Source organism: Saccostrea cucullata, unplaced genomic scaffold, assembly GCF_032062105.1.
Source record: "Saccostrea cucullata isolate Sc308-1 unplaced genomic scaffold, CSIRO_AGI_Scuc_v1 ctg171, whole genome shotgun sequence".
NCBI lineage: Eukaryota > Metazoa > Mollusca > Bivalvia > Ostreida > Ostreidae > Saccostrea > Saccostrea cuccullata.
This window is the reverse complement of record NW_026926065.1, coordinates 230,892-249,212: the sequence shown is the minus strand read 5'-3', so window position 1 is coordinate 249,212 and position 18,321 is coordinate 230,892. Positions and strand designations below refer to the sequence as shown.

The window sequence follows — 18,321 nt, the reverse complement described above, 5'->3', positions numbered from 1 at the left end:
TAAATTAAGTCATGTTTATACCACCGGGGTATATGCAATTCGAATTGTTTTTAGCTGAAACTCTGCATATAATTAAATAAACAACTATACATAAAAAACATTGTTTATCCACATTACATTTCAAATGAAAGGAAAAAAAACTACACCATTACAAATCCTTTCAATCGAAAGTGCATTAATGATCAACCTTTAATTGTGTTGTACATTCAAGAGGACTTAATTAACTCGTAAAACAATATTTATTCTAAATATTTTTCCTATGAATGACCTTTTTTATCTTGAAGAAGGGTACACGATAATATAAATATAATATCATATGAATTTATTTATCAAATATGGTTTTACACACATAATTTCATTGAAATCTAAATAGCTGCTTAAACAATTGTTCTAAATTCTAAAAAAGTCATATATTGATGTAAAATGTTTTTCCCCAAAGCAACAGCTACAGATCGAATATCTGAAAATAAAACGAAAATATTTTAAATTAGTTTGTATCATTCAATCACTGTACCTTTCATAAATGAACACAATATTTTTTTTCATTTTAAAATGCCTTGCTTTTAAGAGACGGAAAACCATAGAGGATAAGCTATATGTCAGCGGGGCAATAAAAAAAATTGGCTAGAGAATATGAATTCTTTTTACTGAGTCATTTCGTAACAAGAAAAAAATTGCAAAGAATATATTATATTTCTTACTATCACCAAAGAGTTTTTTTACTTTAGTTTATTTGCTACTGAGTATCTGAAAAATCAAGTACGGTGCAAAATTAAAATTTTAATCGCCAAATAATATATGGCGTTTTCGCTCGTCGATTATATGCAGCAATTGAAAATTAAAGGTGGTATATTTAACTAAATGCATTTATATAATGTTTTTTATGCTTACACCGAACAGAAAAGCTGAACTAAATCTTATAGCGCCGAGATGAACGTGCAAGATACCCTGCAGCTAATATGGCCCGTTGACGACTTCTAGTACATGCAATGTACGTGTAGAATCCAACCACAGCAAGGTTGGCATATGCATATGTCTAAAATATGAAAACACGTACTGTGTATTTTCCCTGACATTTTTATTAAAATATATATTCAATCTATGCATGTTGTATACAATATTTATTGCTTTTATTTCGTTTAATCCTTACTCTTATAGTTTGCATGAAAAAACACTAAATACCAATAATGTTAAACTTTGCAATTCTTTCCTAATATTTTATAATAAATTGATTTCATACTTCTTTTTACATAGTATGGCTTATTCTTTAATTTACGTCTTACCTTGACCTTTCTTGTGCGATTTTGTGCACGTGATACTCTCTTTTTGGCTTTACCCATTTTCTCTCTTAAAATAGACACATGTACCTTTATTTATAACAAAATTAAAAATAACAAATTTGGATAAGTTTTAACTTCCTGAAACTTTCCTAAAATCAAGCATATTTGAAGTAATAATATATATATATCAATCAAGGACAGTATAGTAAGATTTATATAAATAATATTGATGCCATTTATTTCTTTTTGTTAGACCCTTCGCTTAAACAAGGCCAATACAATGTATATAGAAGATTTCATTCAAGTAAAACATTGATGTGATACCTCTTTTAAAAATCCCATTGTTTAAACAAAGTTTTACTTTAACGTAATATATGAATGCTATTTTTAGTACTGCTATAAGCTCATAATTTTATAATGATAATATATGGACTGAGAAAGTTGTATTAAAAGGCAATTCCTTGTTTCTTTTTATAAAGCTTACACACACGTTTTTTGAAATGATCAGTTTCTATATTAAAATTTGAAATGTGGCTAAACTGTATGTTTGTAACGATGTTATCTAACCAAGCAGTTGTACGTCTAAAACTGCATTTCTGTCACGATATCTTTATGTCATATGGATAATTTTTCCGCAATTGACACAATGAAATAAAATTTTCATCGCATTTTTATGAAAATATCAAATTTACATCGTTGAATACTGTGCAACAATATATTCAAAAAGTGGTGTAAATCATTTAATTAACTTAAAAATTTGACAATTTGAAATCATTTAAGATTTTCCCAAAATCAACAGCTTAAAAACTTATGACTTTTCAACTTGATAAAAATAAACATTCCCCATGATAGGTAAAAGTTCAGGCTTTTGATATCGTTGAGCTTTTTGATATCATTGACAGCTACTTTTTCATTAAAAATGGAACACGTAAATATGATTACCTTGTTATTGGTCATTTGTAAAATTATTTTTTAAATAACACAAAAGTATACATAAGTGATATGTTATAATAATTTAAGCATTTTCCTCCCCCTAGAAAAAAAAACAAAAAACAAAAAAAAAACCTCTAGGTTTAAAAAACGTAAATTCATTCCTTCAGAAAAAAGTAATTTTTAAAAGATTTACGGAAGAATTAAATAAATAAAAAAATCATTTTGTTTTGGAAAATTCGCTTTAAATATTTGGGCTACATTGCAGTCTTTAAAGTTTTTACATTTAAATATGATATCAAATTTTAAAAAAATTGTTCAAAAACTTACACTTTCACGTCTGCTAGTTATATTCTGGTTAATTTCAGAGCCCTCTGTTCTTCTGAAGCACAACGTAATGATATTTTAAAGAAACAGAAAAAAAATGACGATACTATCTTTAGATCCACGCAATGAAAAGTTTTTTCAATGACTTGTTGCTATTTTTAACAAAAAAAAAAAAAAAAACATTTTGAAAAAAAAAAAGGTCATGCATCTTTCTTAAATGACCCGGTAACTGCATTTTTAGCAGTGTAACTCTAAGAATTTTGCTGTTTAAATGGTTTTAAAAATATGTGCCTACATTTGACCTTTAAATTCGGTATGGCCAATATGATGACGATACAAACATTTAAGCTTTATATTTTAACTTTGAAAGATGCCCGAAATGAATTTCATCCAGGATAAACGTCCTACTTCTTTAAACATGTCAAAGAAAGTGCATTCTTTAATATTGAGTGATTTTATACCGCTGGAACATCTATTATTCAAAATAAGTATCATGTTATAAGTTTTGAATGTTCTAATGGGAGATAATGCAAAATTAACTATATGGTAAGTTATAACATGTAAATTAAGCATTTTTCACCCCTAGAAAATTCAAAATTTACAACATGAAATAAATATACTTTTATCATAAATATGGAATAAATGCAATATGACATTGCATTGGTCTTCATTGCAATTTGTGTATATAATTACTTTCAGCTTGTGTTAAAATGAAAAATTAAGAGTAATAAAAAATTATGAACCGAAAAATTGACACAAAATGAGATGCCTTGAGTCATCAAATATAGGATAAGATGGCGTCCCTTTTGTCCTCGACCCGTCATATAAAAAGGCCATGCACTGCCATGATGTTTTTCCTCTACTGTATTAAAAAGAGAAGAAACATTCGATTGTTTTTATTAATTGCCAAAATCGAAATTTGAATTCCCTTTTGACACACAGAAACAATGAAATATGAATAAATCGAACAGTAATCAACCTCATATATATCTTAAAACATTTTAAAAAATAATTTATACCCGATAATGTTTTGTGTACTATAAATATCTAAATTTAAATATGGTTTTCCCCACAGAATACCCAACTATTTTAAGTCTTGTTTGCGAAAAATGTTATTTATTTTTATCAATTTCATCAGAACAAGAATTAGAAAGTTTTTTGGCAACCTAAATACGACCAGACCTTAGTTGACACAATTCATTTTTTAACACAATTCAATATGCCTCGTATTGTGTGTAGAAGATTCTGAACGATATGTCTATACCCTCTTTTGAAAAAAAAAAATTGTCTAGCAATACCTTGATGATAATAAATTGAACTTTTAGGTTACTTGAATCAATATGTAGTAGATATATAGCATGTATGCTACATGCCTATAAATTCAGCATCTTTTCTGGCTCGAATATGAGGAATAATGTTCATGTTCTTAAAATTGCAAATTAACACTGTTTAAAGGGACCTAAATAATATTATTCTGATAAATATCTGAAGCAAAATGTCACCTATTGTATATTAATAATTAAAATGGTTTTATTTAAAGATAGTGATTAATACAAATTTGAATGTATATTGTTTTTTTTACATTTCGCATACAGTATATATTTTAATTTATTTTTAAGGAGGTTTGATCCGGTTAAAAAAGGAATGATTTTTTTTTTATAAAATATAATTTTAGAACCTACATACAAATCTCAATTAAAAATCAAATTAAAAAAATTGATGACAATTTGCTTCTTTTGGTGTTACGGTGCATTTAACATGACCTTTTTGTACGTCGTAATTAAGTTAAATACAAAAATCAATGAAAGATTTTTTCCTGTAATATTTTTTATCCAAATAATTATGGGAACAATTTTTTTTCCCTTTCATCTTGAATAGCCATATTTATTTAAAATTTATGACTATAAAAACGTTTTAATTTAATTCGCATAATCATTTTTTTTACCCATCCGCACTCAAAAATGTCATTTTTCTGGCATTCAAAATTTAGCAATCAAGAAAATTATTTGAAGGTTATGACATTTTACTGAATTTCAGCAGAATGTTTGAAATATGTCTTATATATTAATCAGTAAAAACTTCATGGTAGCTCAGTCAGTAGAGCAGTGGCTGTGTGATCGGAAGATTATGTAATCGAATCACGGCTGAGAGAGACCTAAGTCGATAAAAGTAGGTAGCAACTGTTCCTTCGTCAAGTGCACTTTGAAGAGAAAGTTGCAGGACTTTCGGATGAGACCTTTCAAACCGAGGTACATGTGTTGCAGTAAGCATTTGCACGATAAAAAAAATGTCCTACTGCTCAATGGCTCCTTGTGCCGAGTAAAGGAAAATTTTCGCTCGGGACGCAAAGCTTCATACAATCAATCCGAAAAAATTTTTTTAGAGTATTTGATGTTACTTATAAGATATTACTGAAATACATGTAGTGTTTTTATGAAACTAAAATTGGGCAATTTTCCAAGTACTTTCACAATACAGTGAACCAAACTTCTAAGTGTTCACCTATCATTTTTTTAACTTATAAAGAACAAATGCATACAATAAATTATTTCTTTAATTCATGGTTAATGATGCATATTTCAGTTCGATGGTGTGTAAATTTCATGTATCTCGTCAGATTTTGAAGCAAAGTGTCAAGGACATGTACCCTCAAAATGAAAATTCACATAAAGAAATCTCTGTGGAGTACATGTAAGACCATCACTCACTCTAATTACTGCAAGAAATCCTTTTCTCGTGGATACCATGTACTCCTGAATAGGAGGTTGAACTTTCTGTTATCACACCTACTGTATGGATCTTTCTAAACCGTTGACATTGTGTGGAGAGGGGGAGGAGAACTTTTTCATTCCTTTTAAAATGTCAAATGTGTTCAATGGTATTCAGATTCGGGAATTTGGCATCACATGATGCCTTTTGGACTTCATCCTTGGGTGTTTCGCACATAAGTGTACCTCTTTAAGGATGATTCAGACTGCTTGAGATGATATTGGACTGCCAGATATATAAACTCCGTATGCAACTGCCGCTAGGGTTCGCTGTTATGAACGATAACTCGTTGCTGAATCTTATTTAGAGCAGGTCCTATGTATCGAACTGTTTATAGACAGGTCAGTTTCTAGCATTTCCCTTGAGTGTTTCTCTGCTGTCAGTAGAATCCAGTGGTTTTAAAATTTAGCACTAATGTTAAACTTATTTACTGTATAGTTGCAGACACCGTTAAATTACATATAAGTAAATTTTTTAATTAAAATAAAAAGTGAAGTCTACCCTCTTTCGTAGTTTTAACCTAATTCAATTTTTGTGCTCAGTCTTTCTTCTTCGTGCCTAGTAACACAAGTAAGATAATTAATTACTGCATTTACTCGTAAAAATATATATGTTCATATAGGAAGCGCAAAAGCGCGAAAACAAAAAAACATGACATTATATTTTCTTCTTCATAACAATCGTCAAAGAGAGTTAAAAATGTTGAATATAGTCTGACCCCATTCATTTGACCCAGTTATTTCAGGTAGAGTGAAGACATTCTCCTTCTTTTGTGTACAAAACAATGTAAAGAAACGGTTACCCTTTTGTGTACATATCAATACCAATGCTGAAGCAGCCTATATGTCCTTCCTATAAACGATAACTCATAAATCGGCACTTAGTAGGTCAGTTTTCACACCTGAGTTTCCTGTCCTTAAAACACGACATCGAAGTAGTCACTTACAAATAATTAAAATTTATAATGATTTAATTAAAGGCGTGCATAAGTTATTGCAGCCCGGAGGACCGGGCTGCTCTATACATATAAGTTTAAGTGTTGGTGTATGGGGATTGAGGTGGGAGAGGTTATTCAAAATTAAAGGTTTTCTAAACATTAAAAAGATTGTCAATCAGAATGTTCTTTCTCGTTGTAAATTACGAGATACATTATATATTTACTTTCATAAAGTGAATTTGTAAAAATATAAATGTTTTTGATATTTAAGGTATACCTTTACTCAGATGACTAAAAATTCCACTGATAAGAACGAAAAACCACCTATTGCACATTGTACACCTATGATTCTTGTGTTAAATTTCAATTTCAAATAACTAGGTCAATGACCTCGTTTTTATGCTAGGGGCCCCTGAATATTTCTCGGGAAATACCTCAATTTTTCACACTATGACCATTTTTTTCTTCACTAACAAAATATTACAAGCAACAAAACTCTTTAAATAATAAAATATTATAGCAATGGTAAAGAGTTGCTCTATATAAAGAAATGAGTAGAGTTTGGGCCATAAATGTGATAATTATTACAGTCCGAATTTCCTCTGTCATATTTATATTTTTTCCCTATTTTTAATCATATATTGCAAACATCTGACTGATAAGAACTCTTAATTATTTATAGTCTCTGGCTACTTTTGTTACCCTCATTCTCATGGTATTAATATTATATTGTACGGAAGCCCAATAGTGCAAACCAAAAATAAATAAAGAAAAACGAAATTAATATATAAAGAGAAACAAAATTAATATAGAAAGAAAACGAAATTATTAAATAAACGGAAACGAAATTATTAAAAAAAGAAAAACGAAATTAATATATAAAGGAAAAGAAAATTATTAAATGAAGAAAAACGAAGTTATTGAATAAATAATTTCGATTTTCTTTTTTTAATAATTTCGTTTTTCTTTATATATTAATTTCGTTTTTCTTTATATATATTAATTTCGTTTCTCTTTATTTAATAATTTCGTTTTTCTTTATTTATTTTTGGTTTGCACTATCGGGCTTCCGTAATATTGGGTCAAAGATCAAATTATTGAGATATGTTGACTACAGTGGTTTTTGTACATGTTTTTGAATTTCTTTATTTCATAGCATTCTTTTATTTGAAATAATTTATGAGCTTAAACACAAATAAAATTTGAAAAATGATGTCTTAAAATACATGTAACCTTTACTTTGTGATTAATATTGCAAGAAATAAAAATTTTTGAAAAAAAATGAAAAATTACAAATTTAGTCCGAATTTTTTCTGCATAGCAATACATTGAGTTTTGTTCCTGTATATTTTCTTCAAGTTCTTACATATTAAATTTTTTAATTGATATTGAGATAAAACTTAGTTATTTCATCCATTTAGAACAATTTTTGATTCAATATATTATACTTTATAAAATTTCCTCTCTGATTTCTGAAACCTGAGTAAACGTCATCCTCAATGTATAAAGTTGCTTCTCATTTAATATCGAAAAAATGACAGGTCCCTTTTTTTAGAACATCGAATTTTACTAATCGCATAAAAACGTACTGTACACAGTGCTTTATATTCTTAAAGTGAAATACATTTTTGAAAATAGATGATGCATGAGTCTAGTTTCAATTTTTATTTCATGCAGCCAACATTTACTTAAGGAATTGATTAAGTTTTAAATGGTACCGTTTTTGTTCGATTTTCATCCGACTACAAGTTTTCAAAATATTCTCGACTATCGTCTCCATCATTTAGACGCATGTCTTTTTCACACATATTGAAGCGGTTTGATGGTCAAGACTCATTTCCATTGTTTACTTTATTTCCCGGGCGACAATTGATGGTTATATCAATCTTTTCTTGTTATCTTTTTTGATAATTTCATGTACCTATAAATCGATCTCTGAAATGTTTTTTAACATAATTATGTGCAACTTGAAAAATTAGTTGAAAGGCCTATATGCAGGTGATGAATGTATATTGTGGCATAAGTAAGGTAAGTTTACGATTGTAAAGTTAAAGTCATCACGTTTGTCATAGAGCTTGATTGTTAGATTACCATTTATATGTTTTTCAATAAAATATCAAACATGAAACAGATGTGTCAGACTATGTGGTATCTTTTATAAAGAATGACAGTAAAGAACAATTCCTGTTATCGTGCCAAAATGCCCCATCACACTCGCTGTTTGCCCCTTGCATATATATTTATATCCAAAATGTATAACAAATTATATATTTATAGCACTGGTTGGAAATATATTTAAAAAAGAGAAAAAACGACAACGTAACTTTTTAACGTCAAATATTTAAAGTAAAACGTCTGAAGAATTTAAAATGAAAGCACTAACGTTGTACATATTGCTTTGGTGTTTTTCTGCTTTTACATATAATGCAAGAAACAAGGTAACATTTAGCGAAAAGTTTTCCTTTATTTCACTTTAAATTTTGACATCTTTTTGTGCTGATATACAAAAATGTATAGGAAGGATTATCATCTGCGAAGTACAGACCTACAAGGAAAAAAAATGTAAATAGTCAGCTTGTTGCAAAAATTGTATTTTTTAATTAGCTTGAGCATAGATTTTTTTTTCCCTTTTTTACACACAACGGTATCGTGAATCAGCAATATATATTAATTTTTTACTTGTAAAACGTTATTCAGAATGAGTGCTAAAAATTAACATGAGGTCCATTAGCCATTTCGCTCACCTTAATTAGCACGTTGGCTCGGTGAAGCAAAAACATTTCAGTATTGGTTAGTATATATAATATATAAGTCGTCCTAACGTATGAAGGGGGGGGGGGGGTATGAATTGAACAAACTTAAATATACACTTACTGGGGATGCTTCGATATTTCTTTGATTTTAATGGCTTTTGATGAATTTATGCTATAAGTTTTACATTCTATTGCTACTTGAATCTATACTTCCTGGCGCTGCTTCAATATAAATATCACTGATGATTGGTTCGCTATTTCGAGATTTTTTCCCCTAAGTAATCATTTAGAAATCTTCATTTTACAATGTATTCGCTTGTAAAACTTTTGAACTAAAAAGTTTACTTGATCCTTTGGCTAATAAGTGGAAAAATACATACGTTTAAAAATTCATACAGAATTTTTTTTTCGAACAAAGAAAGTCATATATTTGAACAATGAAGAAATCCTATAATTTTTTTTAAAAATTAAAACAATTATATATTTATTCTAAAAATAAAAGTCACAAATGCAACAACCTCCGGGAACGTCGAGCTCTAGCTGCAATGCGTAAAGTTCTCTGTATAGTGATTATCACACCCCTAACAGTCTGCAAGTAGCAAAAAATATTAATGAACAATTTAAACAAATTAAAAAACTACTGAATTGTGGTTTATTTTCCTATCATTAGACTTCACTGTTTACTCCGGATTTTTCAAAACTAAGATTACACAAATCAACATTTCTTTGGCAATGCAGGTACAATAAAATTAACTTCACCTCCCTTTGGCGTTGTACTCTGCGTTGTCTTCTGACAGTCTGTGATCTCCTTGACCTCGTCCTGACACTTCCTGTAGCCATTTTAATCTATATAATCAATCAACGATTACTATTTAAACTGGAAATAGGCGGGGAAATTTTTTGTTAAATTGAGGTAATCTGCTGGAATCCGGTATTTTTTTTATGAACTGTTCATGACTATTTTATATATATACAGGGGTTCAGAAAAGTATTTGATAAAACGTTAACCGATTAATAGATGTTGATAAGTGTTTCTACTCATTGAAAAGATCATGAAAATATAGACATATTAAGAGGATATTCTGTAATTTTAATGAAGTAATAACACCGAAAATGATGTCAGAATCCTGTGTTTCTAGCAAACTGAGCATACATATAACGTAACAAAAGACAAAATTTCACCAATATATTTTATGAATTAAACTTTTGTTCATTCTTTGGATCTACGCTAAGAAACACAATTGCCTGTTTGAAGAATATATACATATTTAACTACAGTCTTTCCTATAGATTTATATTTATAGGTGTTCAAAGAATAAAAAGTGAAAATAGAGAAGAGTGATCGATCTCAGATATCTATTAATAATACATATTTAAAAAGGGCATGTGGCACGGACACAACAGAAGTACAAAAAATCAAAGGTGAATGATTATTTTAACATGTTTAAAAAAAATCCTAAATAAATTTCAGTTCTATCATTTTTAGATCAATAGTTAGTATGTGCGCAGTTAAGAATTGAGCACTAGTATTCTATTCCGTATACAAAAAAAACACTTATATGTGGATTATAAAATGACTAAATAACAAAGGTACATGGGTAAACACTGCACTTACCTTTCCTGATATCGTCTTTTTACTCAGAATGTCGATGGAATGAAATTCAATTAAAGCGCCTTCTGATTATAAATGTTCTGTCATGTGACACGTAATTCAAAACAAAAAGTTTGATTGGCTTCTTTTTATGTCGAAACCGGTTTTTATTGGACAAGCAACTGACGCTCCGATTGGTTTTCAGTTATTTATAATAAATCCGTGCAGTCCATATAAATATCGTTTTCCCCACACTAACAAAGTTTTTGATATTTAATTCAGATTGCTATCAAAATCATATCGACGGAATAAACTACATATTAGAATTTTAAAAAATAAGGTATGCATAGTTTCAATGAAGATCAGACATTGTGAAAATAATTGTTCAATGGAGAAAAGTCAACAAGTTTTTCCCATTTTTTGAACATTCGCTTTTGTAAACTATGCATTTGCCTTGGTTTGGAATTAAAATGATTGGTCGAATATTTCACTATATTAATTTAACAAAACATTTTAACATTTAATCGGAAACCGTCCATTCCTCAAGGACCGATAATACAAAAAAATGAATGTCTAGCTGTGGATATATATTTGGGCCTATTTCGATTGTAAATGATGTAAGTTATACATTTCTAAGTATAACAAAATTAAAAGCTTTCTATGATGTTCAGAGTTCTATCTTTCTGCACCATCATTATTAATCTATAAACTTTTTTTTTACTTTGAATGAAATATAATAAAACGTTGTGTGCCCCTTGTCATGGACGGGAAGATATTTGATAAAAGTGTGTATTGTCTGTTCTTAAAAGAATTTGATCTATGATATAATAAGAATGCAGTCCTTTGTAAACATGAGTCCATGACTATAGAGGAAAACTGAAAGAAATTTAATGTATTAATATTTTGTCATAATTGATATTGCAACACTAAGACTGAAGATTTAAGATTTCATTTTAATTTTGGAAACTTGAGAAAATAAAATTAGTGAGTCGATTTTGTTTTCCATATTTTTCTTTTTGAACAAACATAGTTATATTCATTTACAATTTCTAAGTATTATGCTTTTTCAGATATACCAAATGTCTAAATATACATCTTTCGTATGGAAAGTCAAAAAAAAAGTTTAATGTTAAAAGATTTTGTTACATAAGTTTCTAATTTTAATGCTAATGGAATTTCCCCAAGACGACCTACTTTTAAAAAAAATTAGGAAATGTGTTGTAACGGTGGATTGATGTTAATTATGTTATGAATACCATTTTGTCAGTCTGAGTTTTTATATACTTTAAAGGATTTAAAGCACTACGAACAAAAAACACCAGAATTAAATATCCCATTCAAAAATACATTATCTTATCACGGTCTAAGGATCATATGAAAAATAGGCAAGTGGCAAAGACAGTAGGACTGCTAAAATTTCAATGATGCGTTTTTATTGCTTATGACATCATTTTTAGAATGACTGGTACTTTCATTGGTGAAAACTTTTTTCCCAGGCTGAGAGTCCAAATATCAGTATTAGTGCAGCATTGAATGTTTTTAAATTATTGAGTAAAAAATAACACACATTTATTTTGACATAATTTTTCTCTTTAAACAATCATCAAACGATGTTTTAAAAATCTTTGTTTTTAAAATACACCTTATAATATTCAGTATATGGCATTTTCATTGAGGACAATTCATTTGGTGAATGAATCTCTATGTCGAACAACTCAAGACAAACATTCTATAACTTTATTTCTTTCTTTCAAGTATTTCAAAAGATAAGACTTGATACACGAATGATACACAGGTATCACCAATGTTGTAAGTCAACATTTTGAAAATCTATGTTTGATACACTGACCTCAACTGTTCAATGATGTCAGATATCTGTTTTATATTGTAAAATGATACTCTTCTGATATAAAAAGGAAAATTTTAGTGCTACAGAAACATAAATGATGAATGTTACACTCACGGATCATGAAACAGATTACAACAATAGTCAAAATTTAAAACAATGTAAAATGTTGATATTAAAGTATATGGAGATAAGGAATCATTCAATCTCAAACGTCCATTTAAACAATACAAAAGAGAATCAGAAGCAACACAGTCCTTTAAAACATTCAGAGGTTTAATTCCAACTTCTACCCATAGTTCCTTCAAAGGAGGACATGCTTCAAAATCATGTGTCAGTTTTTAATATTTTCAATATATTCTCAACTATAAAAACGAATTTGAATGACCATATCGACATGTATATTGGATTCCGAAACTTCATAAAAATCCTTACAAACAAAGATACATAGCGGGTCCTAGTAAATGTTCTACCAAGCCTCTTTCTTCACACCTCACTAAAATATTAAAAGTAGAGGAGAAACTCCAAGAGTACAGTGTAACACTATATTTGAGAAGTAGTACATGTACGAGTATAAATCAGATGTGGATACATGTATTTGAAAATTCCAAGGAACTTTTTGGAAAATTTGAAATCACAAGATTTTACCATAATCAACAATTAACATAAAACCTTACTTTTTTCAACTTTATATACAACCATTAGCCACGAAAAAAATGAAGTCGAGGCTTTTTGACAACAATGAACTCGGTTTTTCTTCTAAACGATGAAACTCGTAAATTTACTTTCTTACCTTTTCATTTGTCATTAGTAAAATCACTTTGTTAAAAGCAATCTGACTGTACAAACAAGTACTCTGAAGTTGATAATAAAAAGATGATTGAGATTCTGATTGACAGTATCTATGTTGTTTTTGGAGACCAAGATTTCCTACAATCTATGGGATTATAGGAAAGTACCCATGGGTACCAATTGGGTCCTTATTTTAAAGGACATATTTTTGTATTCACATGAAACAGAATTTTTTCAAAATTTAAGTAAAAAGAAAAAAAAAAACCACTTGCTGTGGCCTTTAACTCGACATTTTGACTATTGTCAATTTACAATGGTTATTTCCATTCTTATGTCGACATTATATATCCCAGTGAGCTTGAAACAAAAGATACCACCGAGTTGGACACATCTGTTTTACATTTAGATATAGAAACAGATGTTCATGGTAATTCTACTACAAAGTTTTATGATAAATGTAATGATTTTAACTTTTCAATTGTCAACATCCCTCACTTATGCAGTAATATACAATGATCACCTTATTAATTGCCAATCCCATGCATTACTTGAAATACAGTTCTATGGCATTTCAAACGTCGCAATATTTGATCTTTCCCATTGATATTGTATAATTTTAAATTGTATTGTGTAACTTTTCATTGTATTCTATAATTTTCTATTTGCATTGTAAAATTTCCCATCGATATTGTGTAATGTGTATTTATATTCTGTAAGTTTTCATTCGTATTGTATGATTTTCCATTTTTCCATTTTTTTTTTAAATTTGTATTGTAAAATTTCTTATTTGTTTTTTTTTTGTCATTATACAACATCAACAAAACAGACTAAAACTTGAGTCGACCAATGAAATCATGCGTAACGAAAATATACATCCCACAGATTTAATACAAATGAAAAATTATCGAATACAAATAAGAAATATTGCAATACAAATAAGGAAGTATACAAAGCAAATGAAAAATATAGAATGCAACTGAAAAATTATACAATACAAATAGAAAAATAAAAATTATACATACAAATGGAAAATTATAGAATACAACTGAAAATTATCGAATACAAATGGAAAAAATAGAATATTGAAAAGTTTGACAAGCCAAATAAATCGATAGCATAAGTGACGATTTTAATGTGATGGCCTTATTCCAAATATACTATCTTTTGAGTTATCAGATATCTGAGAGAGTGGCGCGAGAATATATAACCGAGAAAAAGTTTAAGATACTTAAAATCTACCCCCAGGATATTGGGATAAAGTTCACTTAAACCTCACTACATATAATAGCTTGACTGCTACAAGGGACCAGGTCACCGACATATGACCTTGATATAAATTTTCAAGATATAAAAAAAATCTTTATAAAAAAGGGAAATATTTAAGAAGAAGGATATGGAGATAACGAACATCGAAGTCCATAAAACAATACAAAGCAGGAGCAGAGCAAACACGGAAGTCCATAAAACAATAAAACAATACAAAGCAGGAGCAGAGCAAACACGGAAGTCCATAAAACAATAAAACAATACAAAGCAGGAGCAGAGCAAACACGGAAGTCCATAAAACAATAAAACAATACAAAGCAGGAGCAGAGCAAACACGGACCTCTAAAACATCAGAGGTGGGATCAGGTGCCATGGAGGAGTGAGCACCCCCTACCGACCGGTCACACCCGCCGTGTGCTCCTTGTTTTGATTGGGAAATAACGGGGAAATCTGTCCTCAATTCAGTGTATAAATAATGGACTAACAAATAGTATGAAAAACGTCAGTCAGCATTTGAATCAATGATAAATTGTATATGCTGACAAGGTCATTGTATCGACCACAGAACTTACGAAATGATGACTTTAAACGCGACTGTTGATATTCTTGTTTCAACAACTTGTTTGTCAATAATTTACCTCGTTTTAGAAATTGTTTATACGTAGAGCATATTCTTGCCTATCGAAACAATTGAGATATATAAACTCCGTATGTAGGTGATAAAGGTATATTGCTGCATAATTAAGAAAAGTTGACGATAGAAAAGTTAAAGTCATCACATTTAACAAAGAGCGTGGATCACAAGCACTTGTTTCGGTAATAAATTTTTACCCATAGTATAATAATAACACAAGGTACATTTGTACATTTCAACATATATGTTGAATGTTGATTGTGTAGATAAATTACCGTAGAAGACAATGGTAATAACCATTTTCCAGTGCATTTCGTCTGAAAGTGTAAATGAGTGCGTTTCTGCGGCATGGGGTGCTCCGTGTAATTCGGAGTTAGATATTTTGTGATATTATTATACGTACTATGGGTCAAAAATTTAATATTACCGAAACAAGTGTCTGTGGCTTGGATATTAGATTACTATTAACGTCTTTTTCAAGTAAAATATCCAAGTATGAAACAGATGTGTCAGATTATGTGGTATCTTTTATCTCAAGCTCACCAGGATATATCATATCGACATAGGAACGGAAATTACCATGGTTATTTGACAATACGTCGTCGTCATATCTAAATGTTGAGTTGAAGGCCACAGCAAGTTTTCTTTCTTTTTACACATCAGATTCTGTACACATTCTGCTTCATATGAATACAAAAATAGGTCTCTCAATAACGGAGCGCAATTAGTACCCATGGGATTCCAATAGATTGTTGAAAGACCTGGTCTCTAAACGCCACATTGAAAGCATATGCATTGTCAAAAAAATCCTTGTTTGTTGGGTTAAGTTAACAATGCGGACATGAAGCATGAATAGTTTTTCTGAAAGAAGTATTTATTTCTTTTTCTGCTTCAAAGTCGTGTGTTTTTTTTTTATTTTTTAAAATTCTTTATAGAAATATTCTTTGTTTACGAAAAATTAATAAGAAATAAAATAAAAATAACAAAAGAAATAAAATCAAATTTCAGCCAAGTTTATTATTCTATTGACAATCATCCAAAATAATATAATTTTTAGATTCATTTTAAGAATAATAAATTAAAAAAAATCTATAAAGTATGTAATTCAAAAATAAAGTAAAATAAGGTCAAAACCCTTTAACTAATTATGATAGATTTAATCACATGTACCAACAATTTTATGAACAAAATGTTAAACAAATATTAAACATCATGTGTATTTTGATGGGGGAGTAAATATCAGATTACATTTCTATTAAGCACAAATGAAACAAACAAACTAAAATTTGTCAAAATTTCTGGAAATAACAACAACAGTTATATTTATATGAGTGAAAATGAATAAGTTTAACCGCACAGATTTTGATATTTTATTCAAATTTTCACAATAGAAGGATGTTAAGTGACAAAATATTGTATAGATTAATAAGGATGGTTGCAGAGAAGTTGGATTTTGAACATCTAGAAAGTTTATAAATTCGTAATATTTCAGAAATTTATTAGCTACATCATTTACAACCAAAATAGGTCAAAAAATATGTACCAATCCAGGCATCCATAATTTTTGTTTGTATCATTTGTCTTTAATCGGCATTTTAAAAAAAGTTATTTTTAAAAAAATATTCTTTTTGTTTCCAGCCCGGAAAAAAATATATCATACATAAAGATACAGTGCATATTAAGGCTTTTTCATTCATTTATAATATATGGTATTTGCCTTATTTCTGCTTTAAAAATGTTATTAATGAAAGAAAATGTAATATTTGTGATCAGAAATCACTGCTGTTTACTTACATTGTGATTGATTGATTGATTGTATATTGTTTAACATCCCTCTCCAGAATTTTTCACTCACATGGAGACGTCACCGTATGCCGGTGAAGGGCTTCAAATTTTGACCTTTATTCGGCACTCAAGACCATTGAGTAGTGAGGGGTCTTTATCGTGCCAACGCCTGCCGCTGACACGGGGCGTCGTTTTTTTTTTTTTATAAAGGTCTCATCCGAAGGACCCGCAACTTTCACTTCAAAGTGCCGAGCGCATGGCGAAAATCAATGAAAACAATGATTTCAATAACTTATTCTTGGTCTTGAATAGTGCTAAAATATCTTAATATATTATAATCATGTAATTAACTGTAAATAACATAACCCTATTAGTAGAGCTCTCTAAAGTGTAGTGTTTAGAACTTCCTTAAAAGTTAACGATATTAGTATCCTGAAGAATGAATTGGGCCTATTATGAAATTGACTTCTTAGAAACGTATCAAAGTATTCTAAATAACTAACAAAAATATTCATCAAAGTAACTAATAAATTAGCCATAATTACATGTACAATCAAATCCTGGCTTTCTTCCAAATTTATTAAGAACTTTTTAACTTAAATTGTCATTGTTGATCATATAATTAAGCCCAAATAAAGAAATGTGAACGTGCATATCGCCGAAAAATGGCTGAAATATTGCAAATTCGGCATTAACCAATAATAATAATCGATCAATCAATCGAAAGAGAATGCTGATCCTCATCTTTAATTTGAAATAACACAAGGAGAACTAAAAAAATGTTGATTCTGGGAAAAAAGTAGTCAATTAACTGACAAATCAGTTCTTAAGCAAACAGACTGAATATTCCTTTGCTTGTACATGTATTTCCAATTCCAATTGTAACATGTCATTGTTGACACTCCCTTGGTGTTAAAAGTAAAAAAAAGAATATCTTTGTTGTGAATATGCTTGCAATTGATATCTGCTGGTACAATTGTATCCACTTCTCTTCACTTCTTGCATAGATATACCAATTTCTCCCACACATGCCTATAAAAAAGAGAAACCAATATTTTACGATATATTTTCGGTATTTAAACAAAATAAATGAATTCAAACATAAATCCGATTTATATATTACTTTCGATTTATTGAATCTTTATTTAAGGAATTTTTGTTATCTTTGAAAAGAAAAATTCATATCAAATACATATTATTCCTTAACACGAAATAGCAAGTGTCCAACGTATACGTACCATCAAGTATCCTTTATAGGATTGTTTCATTTTCTTTTTTGCTGGTGCCTTTTGTCTTTTCTTATTGGAAGATTTCGATTGCAATCTCTTCCTGGACACCATCTGCAAAGAAAAAAAGTTTCTGTACTACATAAAGAATTGGATTAATCTATTTTGTAGTTTTTTATATTTTT

General features: G+C 29.3%; 2 long non-coding RNA genes across 2 annotated transcripts; both read right to left on the bottom strand.

Annotated features, from left to right (window-relative positions):
• Positions 1 to 301: 301 nt before the first annotated feature.
• Positions 302 to 1,367, bottom strand: LOC134270591 (uncharacterized). The gene is made up of 3 exons (XR_009992854.1): positions 1,284 to 1,367; positions 892 to 1,036; positions 302 to 460 (listed from the first exon to the last, which is right to left on the bottom strand). It is a non-coding gene; the product is annotated as an uncharacterized LOC134270591 (long non-coding RNA).
• A 7,315-nt stretch (positions 1,368 to 8,682) lies between these two features.
• Positions 8,683 to 10,669, bottom strand: LOC134270590 (uncharacterized). Its single transcript, XR_009992853.1, has 4 exons — positions 10,612 to 10,669; positions 9,756 to 9,842; positions 9,515 to 9,585; positions 8,683 to 8,788 (listed from the first exon to the last, which is right to left on the bottom strand). It is a non-coding gene; the product is annotated as an uncharacterized LOC134270590 (long non-coding RNA).
• Positions 10,670 to 18,321: the final 7,652 nt, after the last annotated feature.